General features: G+C 36.2%; 2 long non-coding RNA genes across 2 annotated transcripts; both read right to left on the reverse strand.

Annotated features, from left to right (window-relative positions):
* Positions 1 to 9,235: 9,235 nt before the first annotated feature.
* LOC133708080 (uncharacterized) lies at positions 9,236 to 10,666 on the reverse strand. The gene is made up of 3 exons (XR_009845558.1): positions 10,563 to 10,666; positions 9,915 to 9,972; positions 9,236 to 9,429 (listed from the first exon to the last, which is right to left on the reverse strand). It is a non-coding gene; the product is annotated as an uncharacterized LOC133708080 (long non-coding RNA).
* A 254-nt stretch (positions 10,667 to 10,920) lies between these two features.
* On the reverse strand, positions 10,921 to 11,843 carry LOC133708081 (uncharacterized). The gene is made up of 3 exons (XR_009845559.1): positions 11,776 to 11,843; positions 11,539 to 11,691; positions 10,921 to 10,940 (listed from the first exon to the last, which is right to left on the reverse strand). It is a non-coding gene; the product is annotated as an uncharacterized LOC133708081 (long non-coding RNA).
* Positions 11,844 to 23,068: the final 11,225 nt, after the last annotated feature.

The raw sequence follows: 23,068 nt of genomic DNA on the forward strand, positions 1-23,068 counted from the left end.
TGTATGACTCTAACATCCCATCCACGGATATGATGCCCAGTTTTAAAATCGGGACTGAGAGGGTGCAACCTCACCCAGCTTTTATCCATTTTGCGTAGACTGCAATCACATTGCCAAACAAATCATCTTGTCATGTAGTGGCACAAATTATTAAGAATCCAAACGACTCTCTAATCCCTATAAATGTGCAGAGTTAGTTGCAAAAATGTTTGACATTATGATAAAAGTTATCAATATTGTAAATTATCTTCTCCAATAAATTAAACTAATCTATATATATATATATATATATATATATATATATATATATATATATATAAGCATGAAAGAACTTCACAAAATCAACTCCAATTCATGTTATATATTTTCTATTAAGATTGATTGCCCTACCAGATGAGTGCTAAATGGATAAGTCATATAAGCGTACCTTTCGTTGATTATGGGATAGAACTTGTAGTAAACTGATAGAATCAGTCTCCATCTCGATAGCAAACAACTGAGGCTTATCCATGGAATTAAGGGAAAAGGGTTTCTTCTTCTTTCGATATGTAACTAAACATTTGTGATCGTAAATTTTGTTTGTTTGTTTTGGGTTTTTTTGTTTTTTTGTTTTCTAAAGCGCCGGTGCGGCTAAGCGTGTTTCTTCTATTGCAGAAAGGTTTTAGATGATGGATGGAAAGAGTAAAGGCATTTGATTACTCTCTCTTGTTTGTTTTTAATTTTTAATTTACAGACATAATTGATATATTATATTAAAAATATGCAATAACAAGTTATGATATGAAAGCCAACATAAAATAAAATAAAATCAACGGCTATGATATAATTTCATACTGTAGTGGTGTTTTTAATGGAGAGAATGCACTGAGATAGAAGATCAAGGAAGTCTATCTACTTCTTTCGAAAAAGGAAGTGAGCATAGGATAAACTATGATCGGGAGATGCAAAGGCGAGCGGCATCATTGAACCGTAGATAAAATAACCACTAGAAGCATCGCAAATCGAAACCCATCGCGCTGATCGAATTTTGGTTTGCAACATATGAACAATCCATTGAAGTATACACTTCTCAGTCAGGTATGCAAGCAAGATCCAATTCAGAAATCGTGCTACTCTATAAGGTTTTGGCTAATATTTTTTCCCAAGAATTCTTATTCTGTGGTACCTATTTCAGATGAAAGACAACTAGCCATACTAGAACATTCCGAGAAGACGAGACTCACATTCCCGGAATCCTGACTTGTCATTCGCCGCCATTGAAGTTTTTTGGAGCAAACGCGTACAACATTGAGGTGGTTGCCTATCGCATTGAGGTGTCTTCCTGATGTTTATCCAATTATCCAGATTATATGATTTGGGAGTTTTCAATTCTTCCTAGGCTAAAATGTAATAGAAGTTACTGATAATGCGATTTGGATTTTGCAGTGTTCGAGTAATGTAGGTGCTGGTCTTCCACAGCTGGACAAATTTCGGTGTTTGTAGTGAACGGGACCAGCATCCTGATTATGCTGATAATCAAAGTGGAATTGAGCAAGCTATTTACAAGTGAACACGAGGTTATATATGCAGTGGAGATGACCCATTGCTAGGCATTCTGTTTTCTTCAATGGCATTCAACCTATACCCTCAGGTATTGACAATATATGCTAGACACAGTAAAAAAACATCTTAGGATGGATTATTTCATCAAAATCTAAATATTTATGGGTCATTCCGAGTTAATAGGATTACAAAAGGTACACTTAGGACGATATTTCCAGGTTAAACTTCATAATTTCTTGTAGCGGTACATAAGTTAGAAGTCTCTAACTAATAACATATGCCAACTTGCAAACAAACATAGATGACAGGAATACAACCATATATAACAGGAATACAAAGTACGACATTAAACTTGAAAGGAGATTCTAAATCACCAAACCTTCAATACCTCCAGTTACCTACAGAATCTGGACTTTGTGTGTCAGGCACATCAGGATAACCCTCACCTGTAGTTGGATTTAGGATAAGTAATTTGGGTGCTTTTCTGTCAGTGGAAATTACTGAATCGCCAAATAGAGATGTTGGGGTCATGGGTTTTTTGCTCACACCATCTCTTTTTGGCAAGCTGGAAAAACACTCATTACCAACTAAGGCACCATTCTTGTTAGGGCTGCTATAGAGTCTCTGCTTAACAACACTTTCTTGACCTCCATTGAATGTGGCAGTACTTCGACGATGGAGTTGTGGAAATGGAGAGACTTCATAACTTATATGGTCATATAGAGGGGTGATGGGGGATTTAGGACTTAGCTGACTTGCTTTAGGTAGCAATAAAGCAAGCATTGGTTTGGGATCCATAAGCTTAGGTACAAGGGGAGTGGAGCTGAAAGATGAAATAGTCATGTCAAGGGTGGGGAAAAGAGGGAGGATAGGTTGATGGATGTAAGGGCAAGGGCAATGCCTTCATCTATATATTGGACGGCCTGGTCATGTAAAGAACAAGTAAACTTCATTTTTGCACCAACTAAATCTGTCAATAGTACACTAATATAATTGTTTGAAATGCAGGGCAGTTATTAAGCTATTTGTTTGCTGGTTAAACATCATATCATGGTGGATAAGGAGTAAATTTTGATTAGGGATATGGTTGGGCTTTAGTTGATGCCAATGAATGAGGTGGATAAGGGTATTTACTGATGTCTAGTTTTACTTTTCTTCTTCCAGACTTGTTATTTATATTTGCAGTGTTTTGTCTTCTTGTATATCTCATTATAAGTACATAGTTCATCAGTACTCTTCTTGATGAACTATTGTTCATGAAAGTCATGATGTTCCCTGTGCCTTTAGTTGAGAAACAGTTAGCCTAAGAATATTGTTTCAAGTTTTACATGTCACCTTATTATGCTAATTGAACCCCATTGTACTTGGTTTTTTTTTTTTTTAAATGAAGTTGAAACTTGGAAGAACCATGGTTCTCAAGAAGAATGAGATACAAGCCTCTCTTACCATTCATTTACACTTCCATTACTTTAGTTAAATTAATTTGGGTTCCTGGCGATGCTATCTGAAACATTTTCACTTTCATCATCTTGCCATTTATCATGATTGTCATTGAAGTTGATTTTTTCTTATACTTTTTCTCAGTGGATGCAAATTGCAACTTCCGGCCCATGATCTCCAAGTATAGGAAATCCTTTGTTTCATAATCGACAGTAATGCCATGCTGAATCTCTGCTATTCTAGTTAATTTCGTGAAAGTATATTATAAGCAGAAATGTAATTGTATTTTTTTTAAGAAAAATTGTAAGTGAGCTTCCCAGGTACATGTATATTGCCAAATTCATCATAACTCATGCCAAAGATTTCTGGGAGGCCCTTCTAGAAACGTTCATATACAATACTAGATTATATAATATGAATAATTAGAATTGGTGGTTGTGCAATAGTGTAAAAAGCAGATAAAGTGCTAGTTTTTCTTGCTGTCAATTTTGAAGAAGGATAAACAATGCTTGTAATAAGAATACTATTCCGTTTTCACACCAATAATAGTGACATAGTGCTTAAACTAGTATTTGCTTGTATGTATTGTATATATTACACACTGATGATCAGTGAGAGGGAAAAAGTACTCGCTAATGTTTTTTATCAGTGTGAAGCTATTCATTTTTGGCACTGATGATTTTTAGTGGCTAAAAATGGGGTGCTAATGGGGGAAATTGTAGTAGTGTATTCAGTGATCTTTTCCTTTGTGTTCAGAGTAATTTTGTACTGCTTCTAATGTGTTTTGGTAGTTCTGATTATATTATTGGGGGGCAATAATATATTTATTGGGGGCAATAATAGCTTTGTTTTGTTATTTTTTGCAGGAATATGGGTGATTAATTCTCTGGGTGCTAGGTGCATTTATTCTAGCAAAGGTTATATGATTCCTCTGAATCAATGTATGAGCTATTCTAACTTGTAGGAAGACATTTTTCGTACGTTTCAGTCATGATGTTATTGAGCTTCAGTATTCAGTTCCTAGTTGTGAAGTTTGTTTTCTTCATTCCGATTGTGATTTCCAGATGTTATTCTGCGGTGCTAGGGTATATAAGTTAGATTGTGTTGAGAATTCTGTTTCAAAGATTGGTGGAAGTTGCAGCAAAATGTGTTCAGTGGATAGTTGTTCGGGGGTTCTTGATGAAGACGATTATTTGGGTGAGGCATTTTGGGCCGAAGTTCACAAGTCGTATTTGTCTGATAAGTGGAGTTCATTTATTTATCATGTTGGGCAGAAGTTTCATGGTGCAGCTGAGTTTCGTGAGAAGCTCAGGAAGTATGCAATTGCATTTGGTTTCGAGTTTGTGTTTTTGAGAAATGATTTGGACCGTATTTATGCAGTTTGTTCAAATGTTGGAACCAAAGGTTGTGATTGGCATCTTTGCACTCTTGCATCATCTGCCAATGGTTTCCTTTATCTAAGAGAGTTGTATAATATACGCAATTGTAAAGGTGCAGTTAGGACTCAAAAACACAAACTTTTGGGATCCAAGGTTGTTAAGACAGGCATTGCTGTCGATGTTATGGATAATCATTCATTGAACCTAAGGGAAATTATGAGTAAGTTCAAGTCAACATATGAGTTTGATATTTCCTACAAGGTTTCCTTGAAAGCAAAGTAAAGGGCTAAGGAAAGGATTTATGGTTTCGATGCAGATTCATTCAACATGTTATCTTGGTATAAGGAAGCTGTTTTGGAGAGTAATCCGAGCTCTTCTTTTGTGTTGGAAGTTGACCCATCTACTAATCATTTTGAGAAGCTTTTCGTAGCTTATGGAGGTTGTGTTGAAGGCTTCCAATTATGTTTGCCGGTGTTGTATGTTGGTGACACATTTGGTAAAAGCATTTACAAGGATCAGATTCTTTTTGCAACTAAATGAAAATCAAGGTAATTGCGTACTTTTTTGCCCCCCCCCCCCCCCCCCCCCCCAAAAAAAAATTGTTTTGGTTTCTTTTCCTTTGTGTTTTATCTTTCTTGTTTTAGTTTCTTTCATTGTTATTGTTATCATTTTGGAGTGGCACGCTGCAATAGTTTAGTACCCCCCAATAAAAACTTTATTGCCCCACAGTAGACTAACCTTTTTGTGTTCTGGTTTGTGGAGGTTTCTACCCTCTAGCCATGTGTGTCTATGATTCTGAGACAGATGCAAATTGGACATTCTTTTTTAAGCATTTGAAGAGTTTGGTTGAACCTCAAGGAAGAGTCATTACATTTATTAGTGATCGGGGTAGTGGACTGTTGAGTGCTTTTGATAAGGTATTTGTTGGTTATCCTCACCTATTTTGTTACAAGCATTTGGTGATGAACCTTGCCAGTAAATATAGGGTTAAAACAAGGTTTTAAATTTCTCCGAAACTGCCTAAATTTCAGTAAATTTGAAGTACTGAAACAAAATTCATATGTTATATCATTTCCGTCAGGAGTTTCCCGAAATTTACCTAAATTTTTTGTACATTTCCATGAAATTCTTAATTTTTGAAATATCTACACACACAAAATATATTTAAAAATTCACACCGAAATTTTGTCCTAAATTTCTCTGAAATTTATGTGAAATTCAAATGTCACGGACAAAATATGAAATTATTATTTGTTTTTTTCAATCAAGTTGAAATTGAATACAACAAAACCCTCTTTACTTTTATCTGCTACCAAAGTATTCATGCTCCAAGTCTCCAACCACATCATGATTCTATTTGCAATCATGGCTGGATACATCCAAAAACCCATCAAATCATGTTTGTTCACACTTCACAATAATTCAAAATCTACCTATATCTCTCACTCTCTCCTATAACTTCTGATCACTAAATTCACAAATCAAGCCAAAAAAATATAGATAAAGTAAAGACTGTGAAGAATTGAAAGAGATGCGAGCTGGAACAAAGAAAAAGAGTTGAAGACTCAATACAATAACAAGCTTGGTTGATTTTTAGCTCTACAAGGTATGTTTATATATTGTTGGTTGCATAATTTATATATACGAAAAGGTAATTATATTTTAAATTGTTCCTTTGTTATGAGATTTATTATTTATGAAAAATGTCTAGTAATCATGTTTTTGTTATTTATGAAACTATTTAATATCACTCAATAGATAATTTAACGGATGTAGAAAGTTAGTGTGATGCCCCGGAAATTCGTATTTATTTCCGAGGATTTTCCGGAATTTAAATTGTGGTATTGGATGGTTTCGTGGCTCGTGGACGGAGCGGAAGTATTTCGGATGAATTTTTATTCGAAAAGTATGACTTTAGGGGGGTTGCTAAGGTTGACTTTTGATACGTTGAGATTCTCCGAAAACTTCCTTCACGAAAGTTGTAGAGCATGTCGATACGAGTTCGTGGACATGCGGAACGCGAGAATCGGAGTTCGTATGAAGAAGGTGTGGGCTTCGGAAAAACTTTCCATTTTAGTATAAAAGGACAAAAATTTCCAGAAATTGCAAAAGAGCCCAGATTTCCCAAAATGGAAACCCGAGCCCAGTTTTCTCTCCAGAGCCCGCGCGCAGGCAGCCACTTCGCCGGCGTCGTTCTCGCTCGTCCGGCCACCGTTTGCTTCGATTCAAAAGTGGGTTTTGCTCGCCTTAATCCCCTCTAGAGGTCTGTGGAAGGATTGAAGAGAGATTCGAGCTGTGGAGGGAGCTACATCGACTGGAAGTGGCCGCTTCGGGGATGAAATCGCCTTGATCGGAGTCGGAGATTCCGGCCACCTTTGCTGGTGGTTCTTGAGGGCTTTTGGAGCTTGGAGGACGTTGATGCTTCCCACAAGGTGGCTTGCATCGATTCAACTCGTGGAGGCCGAATTTTGGAATTGTAATTCTAGGGTTTCAATCGGTCCGGTTTGTTCTAAGGTAAAATTAAATCGATTGGTTTATAATTGGACTTTGTTGTAGTTATGAAAGTTGAAATTGGGGTTGAGATGAAGAACTTTGGTGTTGGAAGTTTTGTCAAATTCCGAGTTTGGTTTGGCGGCGGTGCCGCCACTGTGGTGGTGTTTTCCGGCGGTTTCCGGCCACCTCAGGGATAGTTTCTGTTCCTGAGTTCGATCTACTCGTCGATACGAGCATTTCAATATATTGTTTGTAATTTTTGGAGATCGTATGAGCATGTTGTGATTTTTACGGTTTCGGACCGTTCGATGTTTCGATCCGTGAGGATTTAAGCATCGGATCGACTTGTGGCTTGGACACATCGATCGTGGAAGTGTTCCGTAGACTTTGGGAGGTCTCGGATGTGGTTTCGCCTTGATTGGCGTCACCTTGGGAATTTTGGTTCGATTTAGGGTTTCGAATGTTATTCCTTGTGATTCGTTAACTGAATCAGAGTTGTGTTTCCTTAGGTACTTGACGAAGTATTCTTTGGATGGCTATTGTGATTGGCTGCTTTGTTCTGTATTGAAGACGCAGCGGGAGTTTCGAGGTGAGTAATCTCACAAGGTTCATTATGAACGGAATTACCATTATTGTTTTGGCGTTAATTATTTAACTGCAAACTATAGTTGGTATTAGTAGGCATTCCTGAGCGAATGACTACGTATATATTTATGTGAAATATATATATTCTTGTGGATGATGTGTGATGAATAATATGCATGATGGGTTCATATTATTGTTGAATGAGACTTTTCATAGAAACAATATTGTGGAAAAAGATGTTTTCTATTGTTTGAGAAGTATTGAGTTAGATGTTACATTTTGGAGTCAAGCGTGACTCATTTTAAATGTATTGGTCCTTGTACCAAGGGTCACAGATGGTGAGCAGGGATGGAGAAAGCCGGAACTAGATGGTTGTAACGTTTTAGGTCAGGTGTGACTTACTTAACGTTGACTTGAGACCAGATGGGGTCTGAAAAGCATGGGTCGCAGATGGTGACCAACGGTTGGTTCTATGACCAGACGGGGTTTGAAAACCAAGAGTCACAGATGGTGATAGGTTGCAGATGGTGACCAATGAGCTATCTGATGCTCATGAGTACGTGTTTTTAAAAGAGAGTTTCGGAGATTCTTTCTTTTAAATGTCCTGGGAGGACTTGTGAATCATATTCTATTTGTTAGGTTAACGATAGGTATGATTGAGGGTGTGTATATGTATTGTGTGTCTAGCTTGAACTGAATTGTTGTTGGTATATCATGGGGGGTAGCGGGGAGCTATCTGATGCTCATGAGTACGTGTTTTTAAAAGAGAGTTTCGGGGATTCTTTCTTTTAAATGTCCTGGGAGGACTTGTGAATCATATGCTATTGTTAGGTTAACGATAGGTATGATTGATGTGCTTATGTGTTTTATCCAGGTTGGATCGATTAATCATATTTGAATTGTTAGGTTAACGATTTATATGATTTTGTCACGGTGTGACTTTTGTGAATTCATTTTTGGAAAAGAGTATTGTTTTGGGAAGCATGGTATGATGTCCTTATTTAGGGAAGCATGGTATGATGTCCTTATTCTCGAGTCGAAAGGTTTTCCTCGTGTTGGCGTGAGTTGTGCGGGCTTTTATCCCGTAATTTGGTGTGAGTTGTTTTGAGTTACTCATACAGGCTTGCAAAAGCTTACCGGGTTTGTTGTGTGACAACCCGGTGCACTATCACTACACCAATTTTTCAATCAGACGACAGTTTTTCACTGTCGTCTGATTATAGGCATTGCTGTTGTCTATCTCAATGCCGTCTGATACATAATCAGACAATACCAGAAAACTGTCGTCTGATAAAGTTTAGTACAACAGCAACTACTATCATGTCTGTTGTCTGAATACCACGAAGAACAACAGCAGCGTATATACTTACTGTTGTCTAATAAAGTTTAGTACAACAGTAGCTACTATCATGTCTGTTGTCTGAATACCACGAAGAACAACAGCAGCTTATATACTTACTGTTGTCTGAAGGCTGTGGCAGACAACAGGGGCTTATATGCTTGCTGTTGTCTGAAGGCTTGATCAGACAATATGTACTTGCAAATCCCATTGTCTATCTATTATTGATACTATAGATTTCTAAAAAAAACCATTGTCTGTTGTTTTGCTGGACAATGGCTTTCTCGTTCTTTTAGTCCTTAAAGTATTATAGTTAGATGACTCATACAACAGTTTTTGTTAGGCATTTTATGATGATCAATTATTGGACAATAGTTTTTAGCTGGAATAGAATGGTCCGAGAGACATTCAAAAGACCTACATTCTGCATATATGGGATCCAAATGACAACCCAAAACACATTTATTTATGTAAAGATTCGATACATTCATCCATATATCCAACAAAGTCATTCTATCCCAACATTAACCCCCACGATACTAGCTTGTCCATAAATGTGATGCACATTAACCTTGCCTAAACCTCACAAATATGTGAAAACAATGCACCGGCAGCTTTAAGTACATCTTTTTGTTTACCCTCAGTAAGAACCTGCATATAATAATGTAGAGATGAGTGAATACATTATATATTAGTATTATATATCTTAAAAAGCTGTAAAGAGATTGTAGAAATATTAGAGATAAAGGCGTTCAATTAATCAAATGCAAATTAGAGTTCTTACAAGAATTTACTCCGTTCTACCTGCTAAGATAGTCCTATTTACAACATCAACTAGCAAAGCATAAGTTTATGGAATTTAAATCTTCTTATGTACACTTTTAAATCTTCTTACTACTTTATAGTTCATTGTTTCTATATAGAGCACAGTATTTAACCGGACTAATCATACAAATGTGAAATGCCACAGACCAACAATGGTAGAACAGAACATACCAACAAATGTAAACCTACAGCTATTAAACACGTACATTTACAAATAGATAAACTGACCAGCCAAAAAGAGAGCATTTTAAGAAGCAAAAATTTCAAAGTCAATATTTAGGAAGGTCAAGATCAGTAGGCAATCATAGTACCTGATCACATAAAATAACTGTGCCAGGACCAAAACCCTCGTTTTTGAACTCATGGCCTCTGTAGACGTCAAAATCAATCGTATATGTTAGTGTAAACGCAAGAAATCTAAGCAAATCATGATAAAATCCTTAGCGATCAACCCATATCAGAAACAATCAAAACTTGGTAATCCAACTATACTAAGCAATAGAAAACAAATCAAAAAATGAAATCTGAACCCAAAAACAACACAAGATAACGACAGACATAAACCCAGAACAAGAACAATCATATAGAAATGACACCCAACAAAGAGCACACAAGCAATCATAAGATTAGCCCAAATTTAGAGGTTAACAAACTATAAAGCATAAATCTTTAATACCCAGAAAGCGATTTCTGTTTGGAACCGAATCCGATCAAGAACCCAGAACAGCAACAGGTCGAGAATTCAAGAATCAATAATAGGTATTGAGAAGAATAGGAGACCAAAGCATCTGAAACAAGAACTAGCTTTTTCTCCTCTGTCGGCACATTAAAAGTAAATTTAGGTAGGCAAGCACCAAATTGAGGTGATAATATAAGAGAGAAACTAACAACAAACACAGAAATTACAAAAATAACCAAGCCTTCAAAAATAACTATGAAATTATCACGCTGAGGCTTACAGTGAGACGTTGGAGTTTGCTAGTTCGACGAACCAACGAGTGTGAAAGATAAGTATAAGAGTAATATTCTGTATAGAATTTTTCAACGGTTTCACTGCAGCTGCACGAACCAATACTGTGAACTGATTAGGCTGAGGTTTGGATGAATAGAAGTGAGCAATTCTTCTTGATGAGATATAACTGTACTCCTGCATAGTAATTAAGTTGAATACTGTTGATTCTATTGTTCTAAATGAACCACCAAAATCTGACGAAACAAAGGCATAGAAAAGAAACAAAATCTAACTTACATTGTAAAGAAGATAGCAGACGACTGCACTGAAAATATATGCTGCACAAAATGAACCCATAACCTCTGCACAAAAATGAACCCATAACCTTTGAAACCAAAATTAACAGTCAGGGTCTCCTCATAATAGGTTTTACCATATGCCTACCATAAATATGATAAACATAAATGAACTTGGAAATATCTGGCCACAACTCCATTAAGAGGAACACGCTGAAGTAAAGATTAAACTAATCTGCAAGCAGGTAATTCAATATCCTCCGAGTCTATGAATGTTCAGACACAATAGGTAAGTCAGGTGCCAAACACGGAGGAACAGATCCTATTTATATTAGCTATCATAATCTGCCAAGGGGAATTAGAATATTCACCACAGACCTAAACCCAAATCTCAACCTAAGATCAAGCTGCCCTCATCACCTCTCATTAATCAACCAACTCTAACTTAACCGAAGGACACACCGACTTATACGGCTTATAAATGCCATAAATATGATAGAATTGAAAGCAATAGAATGGAAACTGGGAAACAACGTGTGGAAATATGATAGATGTTATAAATGACCCTCAACCCAGTGTAGCTAATGCAACTATCAAAAACTACAACACCTAGTGTTTAACATTACAATTTCATCTCAGTATTTCCCACAATTTTCAACCACCCTCCCATAAGAACCACATACATACCAGTTTGAGCCATCATCCACATTCGAAATACTAAACGAGTCCAAAGACTTGTTGGGCAAATCCGAAAAATCCACCTCCAGCTGGGTCCCCAGAAAATTTATTGGCAGAAGAACAAAAACCCCAATAATCCCACCAAACCCAAACACCTTCAAACTGCACAAACAAAAAAACCCAACTTCAAAAATCAAACTCAAATCCAATATACCCTTTAACACTACTAGTCCATCCATCACTAACCTGAAGATGAAAATGCGCATAAACACCACGGCATCCAAACTGGTGACAGACAAGAGCTGATCTTCAGACAAGAACTGGTGACACAAAAACAAATATAGTATCATTATTCGAATTTTTATTCATCATCTATAATACAGTGACAAATGTAGACCAATAAACTCTTAATTAAAGACAGACAAACTCTATTAAATTGGAATGTCAGCATAGATAGGTTTTCATCAAGTCTGCTGTTCTTCAATCCTAATATAACTACGATCTTAAAGATATGAGGAAATGACCCTGAAGCTCTTTATGAGTTTCGCTTGTCGATGCGCAGCTCTGGCAACTCTGCTATGTAATTCTGCTCTAAAGTTTTATACTTTGATTTTGGCATCTGAAACCCCATTTTGACCAGTGATAAAATAGACTCAGTTGCTAAGCATGTCTGCAAGCTATAGTGGCACATGAAGTTCCAGTGATCCAGAATTCTTTATCCCAAAATTTAACACAACATGAAATCATTGAAATGCTTATATGTCATATTTTTATCAATATCCACCTAACTGGAGGAATACAATTTACTTTCAATGAAAACTAACAAAGTTAGATACATGATCACATATTTTTAATGTGAAGAAAGTGGAGAAGTAATAGAGAATATATTTTTACTAATCAAAGGGGCAAAATAGTTTGGAGAGAAAACTCACCAGTTGAAATTCACAGATTTAGTTTGAGGGCAAAGTCCAGAAAATGATCCTAAACTCAAAACTAAAACCAAAATTGCAGAAATAGCTTCCTTTCAAATTTTATCTTTTTCAATACTAAATGTTTAAAGTTCAAACAATTTTGACATCTTCTTTCATGTTACCAAAGATATACCCAAATTAAACACACAACTCTTCGAAAACCCAGCAACCTCTTCGAAGACAAACCCAAACCTTCCTCCAAAAGTCGACCAAAATCTTCAATCTCTCCTCTTCTTTTTCTTACCCCACTATGCACATAAAGAGAAACCACAAAAGTTCCTTCAATTTGATAAAGCCAAATAAACCCTTTTTAAAAACTGTTACTACTACTTAGGGATCCATAAACTCCCAACCAATCTCAACTGTAAACAATTAAGCCCAACCAAATGCTAGAACTAAATGGTCCGTAATAAATATGCAAAATCTGGAAAAAAAAAAAAAAGGGTGGGGTGGGGTGGGGTGGGGGTAAGATAGCTCTTCTGCTTCAGATGGAATCAACTTCATCAATAGGCTAAAAAGGCTAATTACACCTACTGTTATAAAACAGAACTGTAAATGTGAATGATACAGCAGCCAAAATTTCATTCTTTCTTTAATATATCAAATGGGTTTATCAAAAGTTAAGCATATAACTAAAAAATATGCAAAATTTGAATGACAGCAACCAAAGTTTCAATCTTTCTTCTAAAGTTTATCAAAAGCTTCAGACTTTAATCACACAAATGGCTATTCAGCAATACCCAGAGAGTAAAATCAAACAAAGTTGAGTACCTAAAGTTCAGAGGGAGCAGGGTGAATGAGTCGGAGCAGATCGAGCTTGGGCAACCCAAAAAAAAAACACATCCAACACTTCGCACTTCAAGCCTATTTGCCTGAAATCTCTTAACAACCTACTGGGACATGATATCGAACAGGATTTCAGGATTCACACTAATTTTTCTTCTCTTTTCTCATGGTTTCCCCATCATCCATACAATCCCTGACGAACTCCGGCGGGTTCCAGACCATGAAGCTGTTGTTGATGGAGGTTAAGTTTGAGAGGATCTGCCTTCAAACTGCTTAGTAGAGACGGTTCGTGGTCTGAGGGCGGGCTGAGGGTGGGACTGAGAGCGGGACTGAGGGAGGGCTGAGGGCGGGGCTGATCGAGAGAGACGGGTTCGTGGTCTGAGAACGGGCTGAGGACGGGGCTGAGAGAGACGGGTTCGTGGTCTGAGAGCGGGCTGAGGGCGGGGTTGAGGGCTGGGCTGAGAGCGGGACTGAGGGATGAGAGTGAGAGAGAGTGATTTTCAGCTGGAGGCGGACTGGGTGTTTTGCTCGATGGAATGGAGAGGGAACGAGTTGAAAGAGTATAAGTGTTAAAAGTATAAGTCAAACCCTAACTAAAGTCAGCTATTCATTGTATCCAAAAAAAAAAAATCTAAAACTCAGACGACATCAAATAAAGTGCATTGTCTGAAACTCATGTAACAACAGACAAATTAAAAACCATTGTCTGAACCACTTAAAATCAAACAACATCTTTCAGTAGCCATTGACTTACAAGATATCAGACAACAGACACCTAATAACAGTTGTGTGACTGAAAATAATCAGACAACAGCAAAAATCAACCATTGTATAAATGAACCTTGGACAACATCACATAATAACTGTTGTCTGAATTAATTCATTCAGACAACATCAAAAAAATAAACCATTGTCTGAAATGCTATTGCACAAGAGCCAAGAAAAAACTGTTGTCTAATTCGAAAACTCAGACGACACAATATTTCTTGCTGTCGTCTGATTAAATCAGACGACAGTTAAAATGTTTGCTGTCGTCTGATATGTGTTGTCTGATTCCGAAATTGGTGTAGTGTATTCAAACGGTGTAGGGGTTAATCTTGCAGGTCAGGAAAATCGTGGCTGAAGCTGAGGTATCTTGTTGGTAGCAGAACTGGTAGGAAGCAATTTGATTTGCTTTGCCATTGTTATGACTTCCGCTTTGTAGTAAACTCTGAGGAGCTTTTACGTTTTATCTTGTTGTTGACAATTTAATTCGTAAGCTTATGTAATATATGACTCTGTGGGCGGGTCAATATTGACATAGTGGGTTCAGGGCATCAACATGTATATTGTATAAAGGAAAAAAGTTTTCCAGGTATTTGGTATTGATGGCTGAACGTTCACGCATGTATAATTATGGGGTTATATATCGATTTTTAATTGTGTTAAAAATCAGGGGCATGACAGTTAGAAACAATCAAAGATCTTAATCTTATTTAGTGCCTACCTACATTCCATATATAAATTGTCAAGATGTGTTCTTTAATTAGTTTCAATAGGTAACTGCAATACGAATACAAGTGTAAGATAATAATTTTAAACATAATGAGAACACTTAATATAAATAATTTTTTTATAAATTTTAGTTTGTTTTTTGTAGTTGTCTACTTTTTCTACATAATGGCAAGTTCTGACCCTAATTTGGGGAGCAAAAAAGACCCAACTTGGAATTATGCTTTTCCGTATCAAGGTCAAACTAAAGGTACAGTATCTAAGTTTTGTAATACGGTCATAAAGAGTGGTGGTATCACTCGATTTAAGTTCCACTACTTGACTGGATTAGATCCCGCCAAGAACACACGAGTTTGTGATAAGGTGCCACCAGAAGTTCAAAATAATGGATGAGGAGAAAATCTACTGCAAAATATCAAAAGGACTCAATAATCCGTGATACTCAAGAAGAATTACTTTTCTACATCGGGGTTATCACAACAATTGAACTCTGAAGATGAAGATGAAGGTTTTATAGGTCAGTAGGATGTAGATCCCCGTGATTATAAAGCTACTATGAGAGCATCAAGACAATCAGAATGGGAAAGGGAGCAAGGTATAAGTACAGAGGTGTTTCAGGGCTTGGCGGGACAAGTCGAAGACAACCAAAATTTGATAGATCAAAAAGTGTACTACAAGAGCATGGAGACCAACCTCAAGCTTCATTCCCACAATCACTCTATAAATCCAATGCTGCAATCAACTCCATGTCAATGAGAAGCCTCAAGGAGAAGCTTGGTCGATTATGTGGGAAGTTTTTCATATAAGTCAATGTCCCTGCGTACAAAGCAGAATCTCATGAGTACAAAAACATGATAACTGGAGCACAAGAGTGTCCAAATGTTCCTCTGCCAAGTTCGTTTCAGATAATGAACAAATATTTGGCCATGGAACATAAGGAAATCACTGAATATATAAATAGCCAAAGAAAAATGTGGACAACATATGGCTGCACCATAATGGCTGATGGGTGGTCCGGTCCAACAAGAATGCAAGTTATCAACTTCATGGTTTACTGTAAGGGTAAGACTATGTTTTTGAAGTCTGTCAATGTGTCAAGTGATATAAGAGAGCACGAATACCTTGTCAAGCTATTTAAAGATGTCATTAATGAAGTGGGGTGAGAGAATGTGGTTCAAATAAGATCATTTCAAGGTTTCTCAGGTTTCTTGTGACCGTTTTTACAAAATTACATGCTCCTTTCTCATACTCGGGATCAGCCCTATGATAAAACAGAACAGAAAAAGAAAAGAAGAAAAATGATTGTTCTATAATCCAAGTTTTCAGATTCTATATTATCCAAGTACAATAGTTTTTACTTGTTAAGACGCACCCAACCTTTATCCAGCACCATATATTCATGTAATTTGATACGCTAAAAACAAGCGCGCAATTTAACCCTGCAAAATGTAGTTGTCAGTATAGAATAAGTAGGGATCGTTCAAGCCGGGGATTGAGTGTACACTTGTAATTGCAAAAACAAATAAAGAATTAATATAAGTATTAAAATATTATTTACAAAAATAAAACAAAGAATAAAAATATATACAAGTAAATACAAATAGGGGGGGTTTTAGATTTTTAAATTAAAAATTAAAATAAATAAAATGTAAAAACATATATACAAGGGTGGAACGCAAGGAACAAAGATCAAGACCACATCCATATGCAAGAAATCCAATCACAATTCCTATAGTTGATTTTCTATGTCATGAGAAGTTGACCATGTGAAACGTTAATAAGCAAACGATTTCCCATATTTTACTTTCGTTGAATAATTGATCTAAGTGAAAGCACCTAAATCAATCCTATTGAACATGCAATCATAGTCTAGAAAGCTAGCTACTCAAGAACACATTCAACGCATTAAGAACAAAGAAAGGATGTCAACAAAAGTGCACAACCTAGTATGAAAAAGTTCATCTATTTGCAATCCTCAATTGATTTCAACTTTTGTCCAAACCCTTTACTACTTATGAAATAGGTTCACAAAACTATTAGGTGAATTGTTAACCTAAATCTAGCACCCATTACATGCATATATCCTAAGTTGGCCACCAAAGAACATAAACATGCAAAAGTTTTCTGTAATCCAAAATCAATCAAGCAATCTCACATAAGCAACATAGAAATCAACACATAGAATTCACAACTTTATTTCAAAACACATAAACGGGCTTTAAACTTTGCCCTTAACGTTATGTTAACTAGAATCCATAACTCTACGAATCAAACAAAGGAAAACAAAAGAAAGTATGAAATACACCGTGAAAGATGGATAACAAGCCTTGAGACGAAGAACTTGAAGATCCTTGAAAGCAAGCAATCTTCTAGGGACGACACAAGGGTGGATGGTGGCTAGGATCTTGATGTATTCCATGACTTCTCCTCCTCCTTGGTTGAGACGCAGAGCTTCTGAAGACTAGGGAATAGAGAGAATTTTTGGTGTGTAGAATTGTGGGAGAAGTGGTGTGGTGATGCTCCTATTTATAGGAGGATGACAACTTAGTCTCCAAGTCTTCAAAATTCTTCTTTTTATTTTCTAGGATTTATCTGATTAATCCACACAGCATTAGCCAATCAGATAATTCCACATCATCCTTCCTGTGTCATCCAACCAATAAGAAGCCTTCAAATTAGCACCTTGATTCTAGGGAGATTATTTTTTCATTAATTACATGATTATTTTCTGATTTATCTCCTCAATTTCGGCCGAGGATGGAATGTGGACTTCAAGGAATGTATTTAGACCTGTTTTCAACCTTTTTGCTTGTTGTAATCCCTAAACCCTAATTTCTCCAAAATAAGTTCAAAACGTCACCTTCTTGAATCTTCTTTTATTTTCATGACAAATCATATATTTATCCCCCAAAATTACTCCTTTTACCTCCAAGACCCCTATAATATCTAGGGTTCTTCATTTTGCCGAAAATTCCCAAGTATTCTAGAAGAATCTTGAGTTTTGAGTCATCTTGAAGCCACATGGTCTCCTAGTGCCCTGAGGTTTCCTAGCCCCATCAGGACTCCTACTTTGACTGGGATTCCTAGTCAGACCAAGAAAACTTCATTTCTTCATTTTAGCTCATTTCTGCATCGATCCTTGTGCCTTGCCTTTGTCACTTCTAACGTCTCACATCCTTCTCATGTGTCTTTAAGCTCATTTCCTTGTCATTTTCTCCGATGTACCTAGAAAATAGAAACTAAATTAAAATTGATTTATGTAAGGAAATAACTAAGTAAAATATGAGGAAATAACTATTAAAACATCGCATTAAAATGCTCATATCATAATTCTTAGGCAAGCAAATTCTAAAATTCAAACAAACAACCACTTATGAGTTATGGAAGTGCATAAAATTCAAACAAGTAATTTATGAAAGTTAAGCAAACTATTCATTGTGGAATTACATATAGTATCTGAGGTACATGCATAAATTAAAATCTATAAACATTTTTATCATGCATATATACAGTCTGGAAACAAGGGAGACAATAGGATGTTCTCATTATATTTGCAATTAATGTACCATAGCATTATAGAAAGAAGAAGAAAAAAGGTCTAACTGAGAAAACATTCAAGGGGTGTGTGAGCAACAAAATAGGAATATGATGGAAGAGAACCCTGGCACACATGCCTTAGTTATACCACACTAAACTTCATTAAAAATTATCTTTATTGATCTTACAACATTGTCTAATAGAATAGGATGAGGCGTTAACTCCTAAGTCACTAAACAAGCTAATTGAAATGGCACACAATAATCACCAAACATGAGTCAAAGGCCAAGGTCCTATGTGCAATTCTCTTTGAGCAGAAAAGCTAATCACCCTAACTAGAGTCAACAACTACTACAATTAGAATCATGTACAAAATTGTGGCTCCTGTACAAAAATTAGAAATATTAACAATTATACAAGATATCCTTGACTCAATCAATATACTTTGAAAGAGCAGAATTTGGAGTAAGATAGATACTAATATCCTAGTAAAATAAAGCTTTGAAAAGAGTATCCTAGTATGATACCACTCTCTTAGACTTCTACCAATGATAAATCATGTTGAAGACTCTAACCATCCTATGGTTTCCTTGGAAAAATGGTATGTGATAAATTTTTTTAATCTGGTGTATAGTTTTACTAAAAAGAATTGCAAACAAAATTCTTACTTCATATTCACTGATCTAGTCAAAAGAGGCAGTGATAATGCTCAAGTACTACTACTATCTCTCTTGTCTATATCTATGGCTAGGCTCTGAGTGTACTGTTAATTTATTACATACATACATGTAACTTTCCAGGATAGCAATGATCAATTATAGACCATTTTGTAGAAGTTGGAGAATTTCTATGTCAACAACAAACCGACTATGAATGCTCTAGAAGCAAATTACACATGCTACTAGCAAACTCCATGATAAAAGGGAAGAGCGAAGCTATTTGATTCATATATAAATAATAACGTCCAAAAGAAAAAGAGTTGAAACATTGAACATCAAGAATCAAACTTTCAGAGACAAATAGCCAAATAGTCGAACAGCTTATACCCATACTCAAAAACAACAATTAACTTTCACAAACCAGTACAAACACGAAATCAAAGCACCCAATCTTAAAGAGACAGAAAAACCCATCAAAGAAATCAAGGAAAACAAAAATTCAAATAGATTAAAACTCAGTCCAAATTCCGAATCTCACTTGTGAAAGATAACCACCAAAACATGAAGCTTAGAAGAGCAAAACATAAGGAATAGTATAAACTCACTTTTTCCAATGACCTCACAAGAATTGAAGAGAATGACGATGATGGCAGCTTGGAAAGAGAAGAACTGGAGTGAAGACGCTCTAATAAACTCCTGTTGTTTTTTTATTCATTCGATATGCTAAAAGCCTAAAACGCTCTAAATCAATAAGCTGAACCGCAAAACAAAAATTTTTAATCCCGCCTTCACTTTTCTATAGGCAGTAACCTTTCCAATAAAGTCATAGCATTTCAAGATTTTTTTTTTTTTTTTTTGTCGTCTTAAAAGTGACAATTAATAACACTTAAGAAAAAAATGCTATTAATTTGTGCTATCAATAAACAATATTCTTGTAGTGATAGAGAGAGGAGATGCTGATATCACCGTCTCCATCTCATGTCCCATATTTGCTACATTATCTGGTTCCTCTCCCATAATTGCTCCATAGTTTGGAGTTTCTTCCTCAATTTCATCTTGGGGCACTTTTTGTTGCTGGGATGGAACTGGAACAATTTGAAGCTGACTTTGTGGTGGTTGTCTCTGTCCCTTTTCCTTTCCAAACCTAATGTAGAGAGCCTTGATGAGGTTCTTGTCGGCTCTCTTATCCTATACCCATGTATTCATTTCATCCTCAAGACTTTTAATCTTTTCCTCAGCAAGCTTTAGCTTGGCCCAGAGATCCCTATTCTGTGCATTGAGGTCCTCATTTGCTTTGGCAAGGCTTTTTAACTTTACCTCTATTGCTTCGGTGGGATTCATCTCTCCGATGGCTGCTTCCATCTCATTTATTAGCTCTTTGATATTTTCCGTAAGCCTTTCATTTTCTTCCTCTTCTTTTGGGCTTGCTTGGGGTACCTGCAAATAATATAACAAAACTTGTTAAACTCAAAAATACCTCAAAAGTGAAAACCTAAGAAAGTTATTGCCCCCAATAATGTCTTTATTGGGGCAATAAAAATATTATTGCCCCCCTAAACCACAAAAAAAAAAACTCTCGTTTCAATGATTCATAGACAAGTGTACTTTAATAAACAAAAAAAAAAAAGATTACTTTTCAAGGCCCTAATTTCAGTGATAAATTAATGAACCACAATCAAGACATTATTGGGGGCAATAATCTGTCTATTGCCCCCCAATAATTAGTTTATTAGGGGGCAGTAAAACATCTAATCTTTCTTTTTCTTTAATCAATGTAACAAAGTCAAGCTCAGTTTGTTATACTTACCCAGTTGTCAAAGCTTGGAGTGTCCTGCTCCTCATCATCCAGTCCTAAATCCGCAGACAATGGTCCAGCTTTGATTAGATCCTGTTACATTTATAAGTAAGTTAGATATAATAAGGAAATATGTACTTGTATATAATGTTTTTGTGTTTTCTATTTTCCCTACCACCGCCAAGTTCTTATTCTTGTAAAGCTAGTCCAAGTTAAATATTTCTTTTATCGACCATCAGACAAATCTTGGAGTTTCTCTGCTTTCCCAGGATCTAGTTCTTTGCTTTGGTCTTCTCAAGGAACCAGTAGTAAATGAGAAGCAGGCATCCGTTCATTGTTGCTGGATTGCCTCTCCTATACTTCTGCAGCCCTTCGATTAAGAAGTCGAGCTATAGAATCAACTTTGGCCAATTGTAGTTGTTTATGGTCTCAATGCGTTCACAAACAGCGACCATGTCCCATGTTATCTGAGTTCCGATTCGACTAAAGAAGAATGTGCTGAAAAGATACATGATCATCAACACGGCGATCTTTCTTGCATCTTTCTGTTTGGCCAGCTTTGTCAACTCTTTTATGAGTTTTGTTTCCACCTCTGTTCTCAGGACATCCTGCTTCTTTAAAGGGCTGCCAAATATCGGAGAGTTTCCCATTTCGTCCCTGGTGACTCTCTTGTTCACATTGAAGACTTCTCTTCTTAATTTCTGTTACTTTTTTCTGCAGTGTTTCGTTGAATGTCGATTCAATACCTTGATTTGAACTCTCTGAACTGTGTACTTCGTCTTCAGAATCACTCAACAGGTTGAATCTTGGTCTTGATTCTGCGCGCAAACAAAATCAAAATGATAATTTTAAAATCAAACATTTTAACATTACTGACCCCCAATAAAGACATTGTCTATTGCCCCCCAATAGACCACCAAAAAAATCACAACTTTCTATCATTCACAGAGTATTGCACTTTAATAAACACAAAACAACAGAAGACTTTTCAAAGCCCTAATTACAATGATTAATGAACCACAGTTAAAACATTATTGGGGGGCAATAATCTGTCTATTGCCCCCAATAGACCACCAAAAAAACACTCCAATTTCAGTCATTCACAGATTACTATTCTTTAATAAACACAAAGCAACAGAAGACATTTCAAAGCCCTAATTACAATGATTAATGAACCACAGTTAAAACATCATTGGGGGGCAATAATCTGTCTATTGCCCCCCAATAGACCACAAAAAAAAAACACTCCAATTTCAGTCATTCACAGATTACTATTCTTTAATAAACACAAAGCAACAGAAGACATTTCAAAGCCCTAATTACAATGATTAATGAACCACAGTTAAAACATCATTGGGGGGGCAATAATCTGTCTATTGCCCCCCAATAGACCACAAAAAAAAAACACTCTATTTACATTGAATAACAGATTAGTGTACTTTAATAAACAGTGCAGTGATTATTGGCCCCCAATAGACATACTATTGGGGGGCAATAGATTTTTTTTTTGGTTTCGACTCCATAATAGGCATTCAATGGGTCTGCATTTTCACTCAATTAACAGTTTATAATAAAAAAACAACATTCAGAACAGTATTTCACACGTATGAACCAGAAATTTTCGCACATGCAAAGTCTATTTCACAAATCTCATAGGATATGAACCAAATTTAAGCTATCAACAAGTTTAAATCAAATATTTATGTAATCGGTTTCGCAGAAGACCTTCTGAAAAACAAATCGAAAATTCAATTTTTACCTCTTTCGATATTTCCAAAGCCGGAGAAAATACAACCGTTGTCGGACCTTGAATCCTAATTGTCGGTGTTCGGTGAGTACTGTGGTCGTTTACCGAGAGAGAGAGAGAGAAAAAAAACTGAAAAGGAAGTGAATCGAGTCATGGTGTTAGTGGGTAAAGAGTAGTGGCACGATTTGTAATTTCTTTATTTTCAGAGCCCAAAATCGTCGTTGCACTGTTAATTTGAGTAAGTTGGCACAAATATCTCTAGGTAGAGTGTTTGAGTTCTTGTTAAACCTAATTTGGATAAGTGGTCACAGCGCCTTTATATAACCTCAAAGCTCAAACAAATCAAACACTCAACATAGACAAATACTCAACTCCCACAACTCAGCTCTGAAGACCCATTTTGATCAAATAAATCTTTTTTTACAAAAATTCATACTTAGTAACCAATTTAGTTCTCTTAAAAAAAAAAAACTAAAAAAAAAAAAAAACCAATTTATTTTAAAAAATTTGGGTTGGGCTCCAGTGAAGAAGAAGGGTATAAAAGAGGGAAGAT

The sequence above is a fragment of the Rosa rugosa genome, chromosome 5, assembly GCF_958449725.1.
Source record: "Rosa rugosa chromosome 5, drRosRugo1.1, whole genome shotgun sequence".
NCBI classification, from domain to species: Eukaryota; Viridiplantae; Streptophyta; class Magnoliopsida; order Rosales; family Rosaceae; genus Rosa; species Rosa rugosa.